Source organism: Schistocerca serialis, chromosome 11 (assembly GCF_023864345.2).
Source record: "Schistocerca serialis cubense isolate TAMUIC-IGC-003099 chromosome 11, iqSchSeri2.2, whole genome shotgun sequence".
Lineage (NCBI taxonomy): Eukaryota > Metazoa > Arthropoda > Insecta > Orthoptera > Acrididae > Schistocerca > Schistocerca serialis.
Window position 1 is genome coordinate 124,264,559 of NC_064648.1, and position 19,112 is coordinate 124,283,670.

Below are 19,112 nucleotides of genomic sequence, written 5' to 3' on the forward strand. Positions count from 1 at the left end.
CTGCAAGTCTAACTGTGAGTGCGAGTGCCCTGTTGCGTATTTAAAGGAAGCACGAGAGACGTCCTGACGTCATGCACTTTTGTAATGACCACATTTGTTCCACTTATAGTGCTGACGTATCTGTCGTACTCGCCCCTTAGGTGTTCTTGCCACAGAGTTAGGCCTACGTGTTGATTCGACAGACTTATGCAAAGTTGTGAAATGCAGTACAGCTGACGCTATACCTCTGTCTTGCACTCTACAAAAGTCTCCGTCTAACACAAACCCGCGTGCAAAGCAATTCTCTCTCGCCTGTTGTGTGGAACCAGGACATTGCCCCTGCGTGACGACACATTCCATACATATGCAATCCTCTTACTTCTTGGCCAACCTACTGCCTCTGGCTTTCGGCATAGGCAACGAAACTTTGACAATATTCCACATCTCCAACTCTTTATTATTCCGTGACACTACAGAACTACTTAAACCTAACTAATCTAAGGACATCACACACATCCATGCCAGAGACAGGATTCGAACCTGCGACAGTAACAGTTGCGCAGTTCCAGACTGAATCGCGCAGTACCACTCGGTCACAGCGGCCGGCTGCGGGAAATCAGCTGGGAGATGCGAGCACCAGTGTCTGGGGTGGACAGGACGAAGGTATGGAGGGTGGGGTGTGGGGTACGGTTGTCAGGAGGAGTGGTAGTGTCCATGGAGTCAATGGGGGAGGGGGAGGAGGTGGTGCCTTTTTGCTGGAGGGGTAGAGTCGGCAATGACGTGTTTGTGGGGTTTTTTGGAGACTGTAGGCTGGGAGGAGGAGAGAGGGAGGTGGCGAGTGGCAGATCCTGTAGGCGTGGTGGACATGCTGGGAGAAGCAGCTGGTTCAGTGGCGGTGATTGTCGCATGGCATGGCGTGGTGAATGCGGTGGATGCAGATGATGAAGTGACAGGGGGGTGAGAGGGAGCAAAGGGAGCAAACCGACAACCTGAGAGGTGGCAGCGGAGACGGCAGCAGAGGTTTATTTGTGGGAGGGGGCAGGAGCTGTTGTTGGGGGAGGGGAAACGAGGTATAAGGAGGGAGGCGAGAAGCAGCACTCCAGGAATGGACAGTGGAAGAGGGGGAGGGGGAGGTGTAGATGACAGTGGAGGGGGGAAGGTTCATGATGGACGGATGGCGACAGACAGACGGACAGCAGGTAGCGGCGACGATGGACAATGGATGGACAAACGGACAGAGGGACGGACAGCTGGACAGCAGTTAGCATAGGCGATGGATGTCGGTGAACGGGCAGGTGAGCAGGCTGTCTGCCTGACATCCAGGGCCGCACTGACACCTCTCCCCCCCACTTGCTCCAAGCTTCCAGTGCTTGGGGGCCACACCACCATCCTATCTCAACACCCCCATCGTCACACAAGACATCGTCACCACACTACACACCAATCGTAATATGGCTCCCGGGCACGACCGTATTACATACTGCCAACTCAAAGAACCCCCCCTCTCCTTACTTACAGTCCTAACCACCATCTATAATGTTATCCTCTCCACCGGCTTGTACCCTGACATTTGGAAGTCTTCCCAGATCCTTAATGTTTCTCGAACCTGCCAAACTCCATTCCAATTCCTCCTCCTAGCGCCCTATGGGTCTCACGTCGGTGTTCAGCAAGGTCCTGGAGTACATCATTACCTGCCGCATTCACCACCACTTCCACCAGCACCGTCTCCTTCCCTTGACCCAATGTCGCTTCCAACCTTCCTTCTCTGTTGACGATCTCCTCCTCCACCTGACACACCTCCTTTCCACTCATTTCAATTCCCATCGCTCCGCCATCTTTGTGTCCCTTTACCTTGAACGTGCCTATAACCGCGTATGGCATCCCGGGCTCCTCTTCGAACTCCAGACTTACACCTTCCCCATCAACTATGTTCGCATGATAGCCTCCTTCTGCTCTCACTGCCCCTCCTATGTTACCATCCGCAACTCCAATTCTTACACCTTCTACTCCTCCACAGGCATGCCCCAAGGCTCCGTCCTTTCCCCTCTCCTCTACCTGTTACACACGGCAGACATGCCGCAGCCTCCACCACCTGCCCATCTCTTGGAAAATGCCGATGACACTGCCTTCCTTGCTCTTGCCCCTCCCTCCAACACTTCCAGCGCCTGCTCCAGTCCCACCTTGACCTGTTCACCACATGGTGCAACCAATGGCTCCTTAAGATCAATCCCTCCAAGACCCAGGTAATCATCGTAGGCCACACCATCCCCTCCTTCCGCCTTCTAGATTTCTACCTTATCATCTCTGATTGCCCTCACTCCCACCCTCAACTACCTTGGCATCACCCTCGACTGCCACCTTTCTAGGACCCCCTATCTCCTCACAGTCCAAGCCAAGGCACATATCCGACTCTGTCTCCTCCTTGGTCGAACATGGGAATTAGACACACTTATCCTACATACCTATAAGTCGCTCATCTGCGCCCTCCTATGTTATGCCCACTCCACGATCACCACCTCCCCCACCTATTACAAATCCCTCCAATTCATTGAGCGCCATGCACTCCACCTCACTTATTGCATCTGTCTCTTGTCCCCCATGCGGATCCGTTATGATCTGATTCCTTTCCCCCATCTTTCCTGTTCCCAGAATGGATACGGATCCTATATGTCTACCACAAACTGGATCCCCCCCATCCTTTGGTTTCTCCCATCCTCTCCCATCTTAGCCCACTGCCACACCTGCACCACAGTGTACCGCCTGGTCTCCATGTCCACACGCTCCATACCCTCGCCCAAGGTGGCTTCCGCCAACTCCCCCTTCTGGATGATGTCCTCATGTCTCCCATCTACCCCTCCTACCAGATCTAATCCCTCCTTGTTCCCCCTCCTCAGGGCTCCCACCCTCTCCCCCTTCCCATCTTCTTCCTTTTCCCATGCCAAACACCTTCTTTTCCTTTTAACCTGCCCCCTCCTTTATTTCTCCCCTCCTTTGTCCCCTCTAACCCCTCCTTGTTTCCTCCTACCATCTCTTCCCCCTTTTCTTCCCCTCTCATCCCTTCACCCAGTGGTAGGTCGCCTTCGGTGCAGTGATGTTTATAGTTTTTGTTATGGTGTCAGCATTACTCTAGTACCATGTGCAGTGTCGCCAGAATCACTCATTTGTGTTCACACTGTGGTATTTCTTTATTTTTGTGTCAAATTACAGTGTTCATTCTCCACATGTGTGTGTGGCTCCCGTCTATGTTGTTTTTAAATCTACCATTTATACTCATTTGTTTTTGTTCTCGTTTCTTCATCACTTTATACAATTCTATGTTATGTGTTCTTTTCTCATTTGACTATGATTTTTCTGTAACTCTCTTGGCTGAAAAGCGGCGTATTGTGCCACTGTCAAGCGACCCCATTTTGGGGAGAAAAAAACCATAAAAAAACTTTGGGCTGGTATGGAAAATCGGGCTATGCGTCTTTCGCTTGGCGCCACTAACAGATGACAGGGCAGTAGCCGCACTTGACTTTGCTGCAGTGTCGGTCCGTTTCCCCACAGTATTTGACGCTAGTTTCGAAGAAAGAGCGAGTCAAATGTGTGACTTTGTGTCTACAATGTGTTCGCCAGATAAAACAACTGACTAGCGACGTACCTATTAAGGTCGTTTCCCAGCAACAGCGCCGACAAATGCTTTCCGCGGTGACGCGGCTGTTTGAGGAATTGGCAGTCCCAGCTGGAAGCGGCAGACGCTAGCAACAGAGAATGACTGTGCAGGTGGGGACCCACTCAGACGCGTGATGAATTTCATTAACAATACCACGAACCTACACGAAAGAAAGACGGAGTTGCGTGAAGACATACAAAGTTTTCATTTTCTTTGCAAAATATTCTTCCACATCTTTCATTATTCACGTTTTCTTACTTTATCATAAAGAGACTGGACGAATTACTGTTCATGACTGTCCCCTGTCTCATTATGTAGTGGACAATATTTATGAAACCGATCACCCCAGAACTAAAACTTGCTGTGACTCTCATACCAACTTTTAGTATTGACAGTTGCAGTACCGAAGTGCAGTTTACCATAATTATTGCACATCACCTCTTATGGAGTAGGTATCTATAACCGAAAATGTGTGGCAGTTGATCCTTACTGTATATGAAGAAGATATGTGTTAACCCCTTTGTTATTGAAACAATCAGTGAAGCAGTATCACAATACTTGGCTCCATCGCTAACCTGCATTAACTTTATATGAAAAATAAACACAAATCCAAAACCACCCACCACAGTGGTACAAGTGAACATGCCTGTCAACACCACAGATGAACAGATTGAATCACTGTACGATGAGATAACAGTACTTACACAGATAGTTAACGGGTCTTTGAGGAAGAGGCGGAGGGGTGGAGTGTGTTCCACACCTGTTTCCAGCTTCATGGTGGTGACAAAACCTGCCAGGTTATGTTGTGGCACAAGTACTATAAACAGGGCAACATTTTGCTTGTCCTACTCATCTGACTTGCTTTCTTATCTACGCCATAAACATGGACCAATAGTCTGGTATTCTGCGCCGCAAATTTAGGTGTGTCCTGTATCTTGACGGAGAACTCGATAGCATGAAAGTTATAACAATTACGAAAATCGAAGTACCTACCATATCGAGATGAACGCTGTGGTTTTTTCTCATAATTTCTCTCACGAGCCAGGACTGACCATACAAAACAAGCCTTATGCTTTTCATTTTGAACATTAATGCATGGTGCTATATAGCTAGGCCCTGCATTTACCGGATCGTAGACAGATATGCAGTGGTACGACGAAAAAAATATATGGTCTGCTTACAATGGCGTTCCTGCCGCTGCCGCTGCTGTTGCTGGCTTTCAAGAGCCAGGTTGTCAATTATCTGGTGGACATACACTGAAAGAAAACGAAATTCTTAATGAAAAGAAAAGAAGTAACGCTTAATCGAACTCTAAAATCGCCTACAACAACAATATACACTGAATCGCCAAAGAAACTAATACGGGTATTGCGTATTGAAATACAGAGATAATTAAGGAAGAATAAGGCGATGCAGTTGGCAACGCCTATATAAGACAACAAGTGGCTGGCGCAGTTGTTAGATCAGTTACTGCCGCTACACTTCCACTGGCCACCAAATTCCCCAGACATTATTGAGCATAACAGGCATGGCTTGAAACGTGATGTTCGGACGAGATCTCCACAAAAGATTGCTTTTATTTAACTCGAAGAATAAACAATTTCTTTCATGCAGATATAGTTATTTTTCTGCACATTTGCAGAAGAAAGGATTTTTTAACCTCATGAATTCAGAATCACTACATAATCCTAAATAATTCTTCATTTCCATACTATTATTAAAGACAATTGGTCAGTTGGACGTCACATGGTACAAGCCAGCCGTTCTGCACCCAAACATGACATGCGTGTAAATGGGAGAATTATCTAACTCGTTGTTACCTTAGCATATAGAGCAATGTGAAACATACATTTTACAGTCTGAGAGGTGAATAAAGAAAAAAGAGGTGCACAATGAACAACTTATGCAGATTGGTCGCAAACTGAAACGAATATAGGTATCGGCAGAAAATACAAAATTGTAAACTTTGGTGCCTGATGGATGAACATGTGACACTGCAGTGCAATATCAATGCGTGACTGGCAAGGCTAGCAAACAGGGGATGTGTCGATACCAAGGTATAAAGTCTTTGTGAATTTCATTCTACGTACTCAGCTACGCAGTAAGTACGCCTGGCGGGTAGGCATGTGCACAATATACGCAGAAGTTAACATTTGAGAGAGGACGTGTAGTTGGGTTAAAGAAGGTAGTCAGAGTAATTGGCAGATCACTCAACATCTGAGTGGGATGATGCCACTATTTGCTGATGGTAGCAGGAATGGGTGAAGCATGGAAGAAAAACACCATCAAGAAGGAAGCAGTCAACTTCGAGACACGACAGAATGTGAGGACTGAGGAAATGTCAGAGAGGCGCTCAGAGCCTACATCAGGGACAAGTATACATTCAGAGGCCAACCTATTGTTCTCTTTTGATTGACAGGTCATTAACCTAATGTTCTGCTAATAGGATTATGACCCCGTGGGGATTATCCTTCTCTTCGATTAACAGGCCTTTAACCTAGTGTCCACACCCATCACCCTACCCTTCCCTTCTCCAACATCCATCCCCATCCCTCTGTGAACTCCCCTCGCTGATACGAGCACACTTTTGATATCTATTTGAATGACTGACTAATGATATCGATCAACTGATTAATCCCATCTGGGAAACCCCTCCCCCACTGTGAAATTCAGTGTATGGAGTATTGTTTAATTATTTGTATTTGTTTATTTATTTACGGAATTTAGTTGGGAAATCGATTGCAGAGTATGGAACATTGTTTAAACAGTTTAGGCAATATAGTTTACTTATTTAAAGAATTCGGTGGGAAATTGATGTTGGTTCATGGAATATTATGTGAAGAATTTAGACAATGTGTGGAATATTGTTAATTTAAACAATTTATGGGATATGAATCTCTGAATGAAATTTAGTTTATTTGTTTATGTATAGATTTTGGTGGGAAATCGATTGCAATGTAAGGAATGCGTGCAATATTGTTTGTTTATATAGTTCTTTATTTATATTATTGTTTATTTATGTAATTTATGGGATAGAAGGAAATGTATAGAAAATTTAAACGATTGCAATGCTTTTTCATTCATAATGCACAAGCAAACACATATTTACACTGCCACAGAGTGCGTAACATATCAGGAAAACTTGCTTCCTTTTCACCACAAATGGAGGCTACCCGGATTTGGGACGCACTAGAGGAATTTAATTCGACTACAGTCCATTATCCTTGTTTTGCTTTTGTTGACTTTTATCTTATATCTTCCTTTCAAGACACTGTCCATTCCGTTCAACTGCTCTTCCAGGTCCTTTGCTGTCTCTGACAGAATTGCAATGTCATCAGAAACCTTCAAGCTTTTATTTCTTCTCCATGGATTTTAATTCCTATTCCGAAATTTTCTTTTGTTTCCTTACTGCTTGCTCAATATACAGATTGAATAACATTGGGGATAGTCTACAAACCTGTCTCACTCCCTTCTCAACCACTGCTTCCCTTCCATGTCCCTCAACTGTTAAAACTGCCATCTGGTTTCTGTACAAATTGGAAACAGTCTTTGACTCACTGTATTTGAACTCTACCACCTTCAGAATTTGAAAGAGTGTATTCCAGTCAACATTGTCAAAAGCTTTCTCTAAGTCTACAAATGCTAGAAACGTAGGTTTGCCTTTCCTTAATCTATCTTCTAAGATAAGTCATAGGGTCAGTATTGCCTCACGTGTTCCAACGTTACTGTGGAATCCAAACAGAACTTCTGCGAGGTCGTCTTCTACCAGATTTTCCATTCACCTGTAAAGAATTCGTGTAGGTATTTTACAGCCATGACTAATTAAATTGATAGTTCGGTAGTTTGGCTTCTACAATATTTTCCATTCACCTGTAAAAAATTTGTGTTAGTATTTTACAGCCATGACTAATTAAATTGATAGTTCGGTAATTTTCACATTTGTCAACACCTGCTTTCTTTGAGATTGGGATTATCATATTCTTCTTGAAGTCTGAGGATATTTCACGTGTCTCATACATCTTGCTCACCAGATGGTAGAGGTTTGTCAGGGCTGGCTCTCCCAAGGTTATCAGTAGTTCTAACGGAATGTTGTCTACTCCAGGGCCTTGTTTCGACTTAGGTCATTCAGTGCTCTGTCAAACTCTGCACGCAGTACTCCTTCCACATTTCTGCTTTCCGCTCTTGGCTTTGGACTGGTGTAATGCACGTGCATTCCTTTCACGTGTTTAAGCCAAGTATTACACACACTTAAGCGATCGGGAATGTTCAGTAGCTGCCAGGCTACATGGACAGTCTTAGACATAAAACCTGTTCGCCGGCCGGCAGCCACAGAGACTAAGCCTGAGTTGTTCACTTAAGGTGCCCAATAAAACCGACCACCCCTGACAACGCTCAGTCCGGCCCTTGGCACAATCTGGCAACACTGTAAGATGCAGAAGTGTCACGAGGAAAGGTAGTCTGCTTCCTAGGTGTTCTTGTGAAGTGTGAGCCCGTGATCTAGTGGTAATTATAGTGCATTCTAAACTTATTGTCGCGTGTTTGTGTCCAACCATATAAACTTTTTCCCCGACGTATCGGCCCTCATGTAAAGTTATGAGTGTGATTGAACCCACCAATAATAAAAAATACTTCAAGAAACAATTCTGCAAGACAGATCGCGGCTACGTCGCGATCAGAACAGCTTGCGCTTGAGCGTTTCCTAGTGCTGTGGCGGCTACCAGCAACTGGCCAGGGGCCCCATTCTGTATCGTTCATACCGATTGGTGTAGTAGGTTTGTCTCGGTACTGACGTCATTTTGGGTTCTTTACCGAAACATCCTATTCAGTAAGCTTCTGAGACCTGTTACCGAATGGACTTCCAACGATTTTACGACAATTGTAACGAAAGGTTTTGGATTTCGGGTGGCCCTGTTGATCGGTGAGCTGTGGTTTATGTATACTTATAATTTGTTATTTTAAACATATTTATCGGTTTTAGCTTTCGATTTAGTGATTGTGTTACTAAAGAATCACCAAAGGATGCATCCAGTGTGAAAGTGAGTTCTTAATAGACAATTTTCCTTTGTTAGAAATATGGTTAGGTTAGGTTGTTTCTGTTAATGAGTACATAAAAAAATGTTTTGTGTCATTATTCTCTCAAAATACATGTTATTTTTATGCAAATAAGAGTTTGAAGGTCATTAAATATCAAGACATCGCCTCTGCTTACGTATATTACATGAGTGTGAACTGACGTTACTAGTGGCTTCTTGTACTTTTCCCCACAAATGGTTTAGTTAGTAATAATCGAAACGTGTTTATAACTTTGAAGTAACAAAGGAAAGCAATTATTTGAAACCTGATACTGGAAACCTTCCAAACTATCATGTATTTATGACTTACGGAGCACCATTTGGCAACAAAGTCAGCCTACGTTACTCTGCACAATAGTACAAGAACTGAGCGGTATATTTCTGTTGTTAGGCGTGGCCAAGTGGTAGCTGACACGGTAGCTCAGCGTGTTCGGTCAGAGGGATAGCTACCCTCTGTAACAAAAAAACTGAGTTAATGGATCAAAAACAAACTGAAATGGATGTTTTTCTATGTCCGCACCGAGCAGATATAACGAACGAAAACGAACGAAATGAGAATGTATAAAAAAAAATTGTGGTTAGCGCATGGGTATGCTGTATACAAGCATCTGGGTTCGCACATGGATGGGTGAAAGATTTTTTTTCCGCTTCATGTATCCAGCACGTTGTGAGACATTGTTATTCGTGTAAGTTAAGATTTTTGAGCAATATTCGTTATTACTTACATATAAGAGCACACTTCCTCAGTAACAATTTCGTGATTAGTGTGTGTTTAAAAAACGAAATACGAAATTGCTGGAGATGAAATTGCTGTGGGTGAAACAACCGACAGTGGCCTTTATATTTTTTCTTGTCAGAAATAATTTTCCATTTTTTTCCGAATATATAGCGATTTCCTAGTTTCGGTTAGACAGGAATCTAAGAACACAACTTAAATTACTGGGAATGTAACTAGCAGCAGTCATCTTCAGAAGCTTTCTTGTCACAACTGTTTATCTGCGATCGAATCCTCAACCACAGTAGACAGAGATGAATGGTCCCCATCGTAATATTTTTGGACTGTAGCGCCATATACGAAACGTCTTCATTCATGTTGTTGTTGTTGTGGTCTTCAGTCCTGAGACTGGTTTGATGCAGCTCTCCATGCTACTCTATCCTGTGCAAGCTTTTTTATCTCCCAGTACCTACTGCAACCTACATCCTTCTGAATCTGCTTAGTGCATTCATCTCTTGGTCTCCCTCTACGATTTTTACCCTCCATGCTGCCCTCCAATACTAAATTGGTGATCCCTTGATGCCTCAGAACATGTCCTACCAACCGATCCCTTCTTCTGGTCAAGTTGTGCCACAAACTTCTCTTCTGCCCAATCCTATTCAATACTTCCTCATTAGTTATGTGATCTACCCATCTAATCTTCAGCATTCTTCTGTAGCACCACATTTCGAAAGCTTCTATTCTCTTCTTGTCCAAACTATTTATCGTCCATGTTTCACTTCCATACATGGCTACACTCCATACGAATACTTTCAGAAATGACTTCCTGACACTTAAATCAATACTGGATGTTAACAAATTTCTCTTCTTCGGAAACGCTTTCCTTGCCATTGCCAGCCTACATTTTTTATCCTCTCTACTTCGACCATCATCAGTTATTTTGCTCCCCAAATAGCAAAACTCCTTTACTACTTTAAGTGCCTCATTTCCTAATCTAATTCCCTCAGCATCACCCGACTTAATTAGACTACATTCCATTATCCTTGTTTTGCTTTTGTTGATGTTCATCTTATATCCTCCTTTCAAGACACTGTCCATTCCATTCAACTGCTCTTCCAAGTCCTTTGCTGTCTCTGACAGAATTACAATGTCATCAGCAAACCTCAAAGTTTTTATTTCTTCTCCATGAATTTTAATACCTACTCCGAATTTTTCTTTTGTTTCCTTTACTGCTTGCTCAATATACAGATTGAACAACATCGGGGAGAGGCTACAACCCTGTCTTACTCCCTTCCCAACCACTGCTTCCCTTTCATGTCCCTCGACTCTTATAACTGCCATCTGGTTTCTGTACAAATTGTAAATAGCCTTTCGCTCCCTGTATTTTACCCCTGCCACCTTTAGAATTTGAAAGAGAGTATTCCAGTCAACATTGTCAAAAGCTTTCTCTAAGTCTACAAATGCTAGAAACGTAGGTTTACCTTTCCTTAATCTTTCTTCTAAGATGAGTCGTAAGGTCAGTATTGCCTCACGTGTTCCAGTGTTTCTACGGAATCCAAACTGATCTTCCCCGAGGTTGGCTTCTACTAGTTTTTCCATTCGTCTGTAAAGAATTCGTGTTAGTATTTTGCAGCTGTGACTTATTAAGCTGATAGTTCGGTAATTTTCACATCTGTCAACACCTGCTTTCTTTGGGATTGGAATTATTATATTCTTCTTGAAGTCTGAGGGTATTTCGCCTGTCTCATACATCATCCTCACCAGATGGTAGAGTTTTGTCAGGACTGGCTCTCCCACGGCCGTCAGTAGTTCCAATGGAATATTGTCTACTCCAGGGGCTTTGTTTCGACTCAGCTCTTTCAGTGCTCTGTCAAACTCTTCACGCAGTATCATATCTCCCATTTCATCTTCATCTACATCCTCTTCCATTTCCATAATATTGTCCTCAAGTACATCGCCCTTGTATAGACCCTCTATATACTCCTTCCACCTTCCTGCTTTCCCTTCTTTGCTTAGAACTGGATTTCCATCTGAGCTCTTGATATTCATACAAGTCGTTCTCTTATCTCCAAAGGTCTCTTTAATTTTCCTGTAGGCGGTATCTATCTTACCGCTAGTGAGATAGGCCTCTACATCCTTACATTTGTCCTCTAGCCATCCCTGCTTAGCCATTTTGCACTTCCCGTCAATCTCATTTTTGAGACGTTTGTATTCCTTTTTGCCTGTTTCACTTACTGCATTTTTATATTTCCTCCTTTCATCAATTAAATTCAATATTTCTTCTGTTACCCAAGGATTTCTACTAGCCCTCGTCTTTTTACCTACTTGATCCTCTGCTGCCTTCACTACTTCATCCCTCAAAGCTACCCATTCTTCTTCTACTGTATTTATTTCCCCCATTCCTGTCAATTGCTCCCTTATGCTCTCCCTGAATCTCTGTACAACCTCTGGTTCTTTTAGTTTATCCAGGTTCCATCTCCTTAAATTTCCACCTTTTTGCAGTTTCTTCAGTTTTAATCTACAGGTCATAACCAATAGATTGTGGTCAGAGTCCACATCTGCCCCTGGAAATGTCTTACAATTTAAAACCTGGTTCCTAAATCTCTGTCTTACCATTATATAATCTATCTGATACCTTTTAGTATCTCCAGGGTTCTTCCATGTATACAACCTTCTTTCATGATTCTTAAACCAAGTGTTAGTTATGATTATGTTGTGCTCTGTGCAAAATTCTACCAGGCCTCTTCCTCTTTCATTTCTGTCCCCCTATCCATATTCACCTACTATGTTTCCTTCTCTCCCTTTTCCTACACTCGAATTCCAGTCACCCATGACTATTAAATTTTCGTCTCCCTTCACAATCTGAATAATTTCTTTTATTTCATCATACATTTCTTCAATTTCTTCATCATCTGCAGAGCTAGTTGGCATATAAACTTGTACTACTGTAGTAGGTGTGGGCTTCGTATCTATCTTGGCCACAATAATGCGTTCACTATGCTGTTTGTAGTAGCTTACCCGCATTCCTATTTTCCTATTCATTATTAAACCTACTCCTGCATTACCCCTATTTGATTTTGTGTTTATAACCCTGTAGTCACCTGACCAGAAGTCTTGTTCCTCCTGCCACCGAACTTCACTAATTCCCACTATATCTAACTTCAACCTATCCATTTCCTTTTTTAAATTTTCTAACGTACCTGCCCGATTAAGGGATCTGACATTCCATGCTCCGATCCGTAGAACGCCAGTTTTCTTTCTCCTGATAACGACATCCTCTTGAGTAGTCCCCGCCCGGAGATCCGAAAGGGGGACTATTTTACCCCCGGAATATTTTACCCAAGAGGACGCCATCATCATGTAATCATACAGTAAAGCTGCATGCCCTCGGGAAAAATTACGGCTGTAGTTTCCCCTTGCTTTCAGCCGTTCGCAGTACCGGCACGGCAATGCCGTTTTGGTTATTGTTACAAGTCCAGATCAGTCAATCATCCAGACTGTTGCCCTTGCAACTACTGAAAAGGCTGCTGCCCCTCTTCAGGAACCACACATTTGTCTGGCCTCTCAACAGATACCCCTCCATTGTGGTTGCACCTACGGTACGGCTATCTGTATCGCTGAGGCATGCAAGCCTCCACACCAACGGCAAGGTCCATGGTTCATGGGGGGTTTTCATTCATAAGATGCATGTTATAAACTTCGAGGAACTGCAGGAGCTCCCCAAAATGTTTTTTTTTTTTCAGTTTTGTTTTTACGACCCAAATCGTTGACCTATCATATAGGGAAGTGGGCTACTTAATCATGTGAATCTCTAGGAGTGAGTTATAACCACACTCTGTTCATCTTCTTATTCTTTGAAACTCTCAGAATCAATTTTTCTGGTGTTTTTTAGGTATATTAGTACAATGTGGTACTACACACTATTCCTTAACTCATTCTTCGAAACATAAACTTCACCATAACCCAATGTCAGCGTCAATGAGAATAAGTTGACATAATGCGGCCTTTACGACAATTTGCAGAATACAAATACGCTATTGTTATTATGCATGCATGGAAACATGCGGACAGGGAAACTGTAAAAATTTCTATGCATTTCAGCTGAGGAACATGGAAATGGATATACTGCGCCTGATACTTTTAAGGAGGAGGCAAGACCGATGAAGGCAGGCACATCAGCTCGATGGAATGCGGCGTCATGCGTTATGGCAACGTAAGCGCAATTTTCGGTACTTGGAAGAATAGCGCGCCTGTGTCATGTGCTACCAACTTTGTGTCTATGGTGCTGTGTGCGCTGCAGTGTGCATGTGCGGATCTGCAGCTGCTTGCTTTTGATTGGCTTGCACAACGCGAACCGACAACAGTGTTTCGGTTCTCTAGACCCAAACGTTATCACTACCGAAATGCATACTGAATGATGCAGGGACGCTAATTCGAGTACTAGAGCGTTCGGTGCTCTGGAGTACCGAAACGATCGGCACAATGCCGGAAAGATACAGAATAGGCACCGAGACGCCACCCACTGCATGGAATCCGGCGCCGCCCAGGTGAACGAGGCGCGATACTGTCGTGTATGTATCAACCGTCATTTTAGAATTTCAAGTTCTAGTTATATCTTGCAGTTAAGCATTGGATTTTGCATACTTGAAAATCATGAACTACAGTTAAGCGTTGTAAAATTGGGTCGCAAGTGGAAAAAGGTATAACATCAGCAACACAATATTTGCTTTTTGTATAATAGAGGGCTGAATGCAGAGGAGGCAACTCGAAAAATTTGAACTGTGTCTGGAGCGAGTGCTTTTGGTAAAAATACGCCAGAAAAAGATATTCTTGGTTCAACAAAGATCGTTCTGGCATTAATGATTTTTCACGTTAAGGAAGTCTTGACTACTGTAATAAGTTATGGATTACCATTTAACCGTCATGCGACATTTGCATTCAACAGGCAAGGTTCAGAAGTCTGGTGTAGGAGTACTGAGTGCTCTAATTCGAAACAACAAAAATCAATGAAATGAGTATTATTACAGTTTGGCTTGAACGTCATCAGGTCGCTCATTGAGCATTCCTATGCAATTCTGTTACTGGTGACGTGTTATGATGCTTTTATCGTTAACTTTCTAGGAAGAAATGAAAGGCTGAATCCTACCAAAAGACGTAAACTCGAGCAAAGAGTAGTGTGAACATAATATTTTCCATCTGATAGCTCCAACAGTGTGTTTTGCACTACTACTACAGCTGGAATTTGTTGCCAACAATTGAGACACCATTCGGTCACAGTGTCTCTGATTATTGATTGGTGCATGTGTTGTTCAACAGACAGCAGTCGTCACTCTCACTGCAATCAGTGACTCTGTGTGTGTGTGTGTGTGTGTGTGTGTGTGTGTGTGTGTGTGTTTTCATGTTCGTGCCCGATCTGAATCAATACTATCAACATAAGAGAGAGACAAGCCACAATAAATATTGTATCAAATGTAACTGTTAACCATTGTAATGCAGTGGCTAGTTACTACAAATTGAATTTTTAGCCAACCCATGTCCTGCAAATTACGGTAAGCAAGTAAGATGTATAAACTCCATTATATCGTTGCCAGAGACAGTGCGCTCTTGTTGTCGCGACCCGCAACAAGTGCAACGATTAGCAGTGCCCAATGCCGCCACGATTTGTTTATGTTGGCTGAGCGTGGATGCTGCTGCAGACGCTTCTCCATAAACAGAAGGAAATAAACATGGCTCTGACTGCAGTGAGCGGACATCACTGCCTGCATTTCCTTATAGTAACCAACGTGAGACTCTACTCACAGGTGCCATGGAGCAATTGCAACGGGTATCACGTCACTAGTTATCATATTATTAACCAGTGATGAAAATTTTACGCTCTTTGAATCCCAAAACTCGGAACCTTCTCACAAAGTAATGTAGATGATATCAAAATTTATCCAACACACAAAAATTAACTGCAGAGCTTTCATGCATGCAGTAGTTGCACACAAGGAAATATTATGTCTTGGAAGCGTATACTTCATTTCCTCCTCTCATATCAACGCCCTTGTTTTAGTATGAAGTGAGGAAATAAACACAAAAAGCTGAAGTTTCTGAGAGGCACGTAAGCCATTTCCTCTTCTCATATTATAGGTTTTGTTTTCGTATGAAGTAAGAAAGTAAACAGTTTAGGGTTCTGAAGTATAATATGACACCAGATTCTTGTCATACGATCTATCAGAAACGCAAAAAGCAGGGAGCTCTCCATTCTTTTGTCCAACAGTTTGTTTCCTTTCATGCATTACTACCGCACAGGGACTTATTTAAGGACTTGCGAGCATCAAGTTCTTAAGCGGAATGAGCCTTGAGTTATTTTACTAATTACGGTACGAAAAAATACAACAAAGACGAGTTCTCCTAGAGCAGTGAAAATATTTGCACATGTCTGTATTCATAAATGACTGCCAGGATCGCACCTACGTGGAATCTGGTACCTGAGCGCTACTACTGTGCAACGAGGGACTACCGAAGCAGCAGGACACCAGGTTAGTGATACTAAACCAGAGAAGTAAGGCAGAATTGGTTCCTTCTCACTACAATGCCACTGTCGAAACTTAAATAATTGTGGTTGCAGGAGTTACAAAGAGTTCTTCCAGAAGTATGTGGAAAAGAACTTGTATTTAGATGATCCCCTGAAAGAAACGGATTTAATATCAATTATTTTGATCAAGTTGCCTCTGAGGGTACAAGGAAAATTGATAGGAATATATAAGGCAGATGTAAACGCAATTGTGCAAGCGCTGGACCAATTGGATTCATTTTCAGGGAACAATCAGAATCTAGAAGGTTGGAGAAGGAACCCCTGGGAAAACAACGGACCTAATGAAGATAGGATACAAGGAGAACTGACAAACAGACAGATACAATATCCTCAACACACAGATAATGGAATAACTCAACAGGAGACAATGATAGACAGGACACACACAACTGGTCAAAGGATCAACCGAAAACCTCAGTTGGCTGGGGTGGCCGAGCGGTTCTAGGCGCTGCAGTCTGGAACCGAGCGACCGCTACGGTCGCAGGTTCGAATCCTGCCTCAGGCATGGATGTGTGTGATGTCCTTAGGTTAGTTAGGTTTAAGCAGTTCTATGTTCTAGGGGACTGATGACCTCAGAAGTTCAGTCCCATAGTGTTCAGAGCCATTTTTTTTAACCTCAGAGGGCGTTGTGTTCTGTACAACACAAGTTGTTTAACAAACACCTGGCACTCAAGTTATTGACAATTTTATTTCAAAAAAAGGTTCATTTGGCTCTGAGCACTATGGGACTTAACATATGTGGTCATCAGTCCCTTAGAACTTAGAACTACTTAAACCTAACTAACCTAAGGACATCACACACATCCATGCTCAAGGCAGGATTCGAACCTGCGACTGAAGCGAATATTATTTCAGTTTCCCTTCATATTGTCAATCTTCATCTTCTTTCAGTCAGAACTATTTACTATCATCTTTAATTCATCGCTATCCAACTTCAGAGTGTACAACTGCTTTGCAAGGTAAGGTGCGTGACACACACCAGGTGCTCAGGCATCGGCAAAATATTCCAATTCTCGTCATATTGCCAATATTCCCTTGTTTCTGTCAAAATGATGCTCTATCATCAGTCCCTGCTTCATCTTAGAATATAGGAACATGGGAATAGTGAGTAACACTGGTAAGTGAGAAAAAGAGACGGTACAAAAAAGGAAAAGCTATTTATAAAATTGTGTTATCCTGTTGGAAAATGTTTAGCAAAATCTGAAATTATGTGATTATAACATGTATCAACCCTAAAAGACAGTCAGTACAACAAGGAAAAAGCTATGATTAGAGTAAACAAGGTATACAGAGACAAAGAATATTATCCTGTTGGAAACAAATTTAACAAATTCTAAAAAGACACCATGGAGACAGTGAACAAACAACTTAGCGAAAACAGGAAAAATAGATATAAGTGGGTATCATTCTGCAATTGTGCTTAGATAAGAGAACAGTAAAGAGATCGAATGGTAACAAAATTCGAAACATATGTTTAGCCAACTGACAAGGTAAATCGTGACCAAAGGATAAAGAGGTAAGTGCAGCAGAATAAGATGAAGAATTGAAGTTATGTAAGTATGGGAACTGGGTCCAAACCCCATGGAATAAAAGAAAGAAAAGGTATAAGTTAATGAGTGGCCGAGGATGGTATCACTATACGTTATGAAGTATAAAGATGATGAGGGTCATACAAAGGCGTCCCCACATCCAATAATGGGTAATGGTAACCCGAGAGGTACCTTCAGTAAAGATAAGAAGTATTGAAATAAGTTAGAGGGAATGCTTTATAGTTATAAGAGTGAGAAGGACGGTATTCGCTGGCGAAAAAGAAACAAAAAGTAATCAACCAGTGACTAAAAGGACGGCAATTACTTAGCCGATGATTATGGAACATGTTCTTGTATGTAGTAGAAAATGGGCATTATAAAGTAAGATTAGCCAAATGTGAGTTTTATAAATTTTTGATTAACTTGGATGTAGAAATAATTAATATGTAAATGTTTAGATGAGCTAAAAGTAAGGGGCATATGAGTAGATGTTCCATCTCAGATAAAACAGAAGTGCATCAGAATAAGTATTCAATTTTAATTAAGGTATGTATTATATAGTGTTCATGGTATATTCAGAAATGATTTAAAGCTAAAATGGTGCCACTCTCAAGGCATCAGATAAAGATCGAATCAGATAACGATCAGAAGTAATTTTAAAGATACATACTCACTTCAATGGGACATGTATCTGTATAGCTATAACGTGTTAAGGATAGTGTAGTAATAAGAACAGTAGTCGATAAGCAATGATTGTAGAGTATGTGTAAGACGAAGTAATACCAATGATTAAAGATGTAAACCGAGGGCAAGAGACACCCAACCGAAAATATTTCAAAATTAAACAGGGTCTTCGAGCATATTGAATTTTGAAAATAAAAGAAGAGGGGGGGGGGGGAATGTGTTTGCACGTGCAATCCCTTCACATGTTTAAGCCAAGTATTACGCTCAGTAGCAGCCAGGTTACATGTTCATTTGACAATTAAGCGTCAACAAGGACTGTTAGTGATGAAACCATAGGAGGCAATGTTCTGGAACCTTAGTATGGACGAGATCTGTCTATTCGGGAGTAGGATCTTACAATCTGAGACAGTGTTACGAGACAAACTTCGGTCACAATTTCCGCAAACATGACGTCAGATCCGCCTAGCAACAGCGATCTGAACGCCCATTGGCTGAAAGTTTGGATACATATATACGAGGTGTGGCTAGAAAAAAACCGAACTAGTACTGGTGAAACAATAAAACGAATGCAATAAGGCTGAAAGTCGCGTGGCCTGTCACGTGACTCTCGCTCCGCCTGCTGCTCGAGTTTCATCTGCCTCCTGCACTCAGTCTGCCCGTGGCGTCTGTTTTAAGTAGTTGACGTTTTGTCTGTGCGTCGGAAAATGTTGAGTGTACAGAAAGAACAGAGTGTTAACATCAAATTTTGTTTCAAACTAGGAAAATCTGCAAGTGAAACGTTTGTAATGTTACAACAAGTGTACGGCGATGATTGTTTATCGCGAACACAAGTGTTTGAGTGGTTTAAACGATTTAAAGATGGCCGCGAAGACACCAGTGATGACACTCGCACTGGCAGACC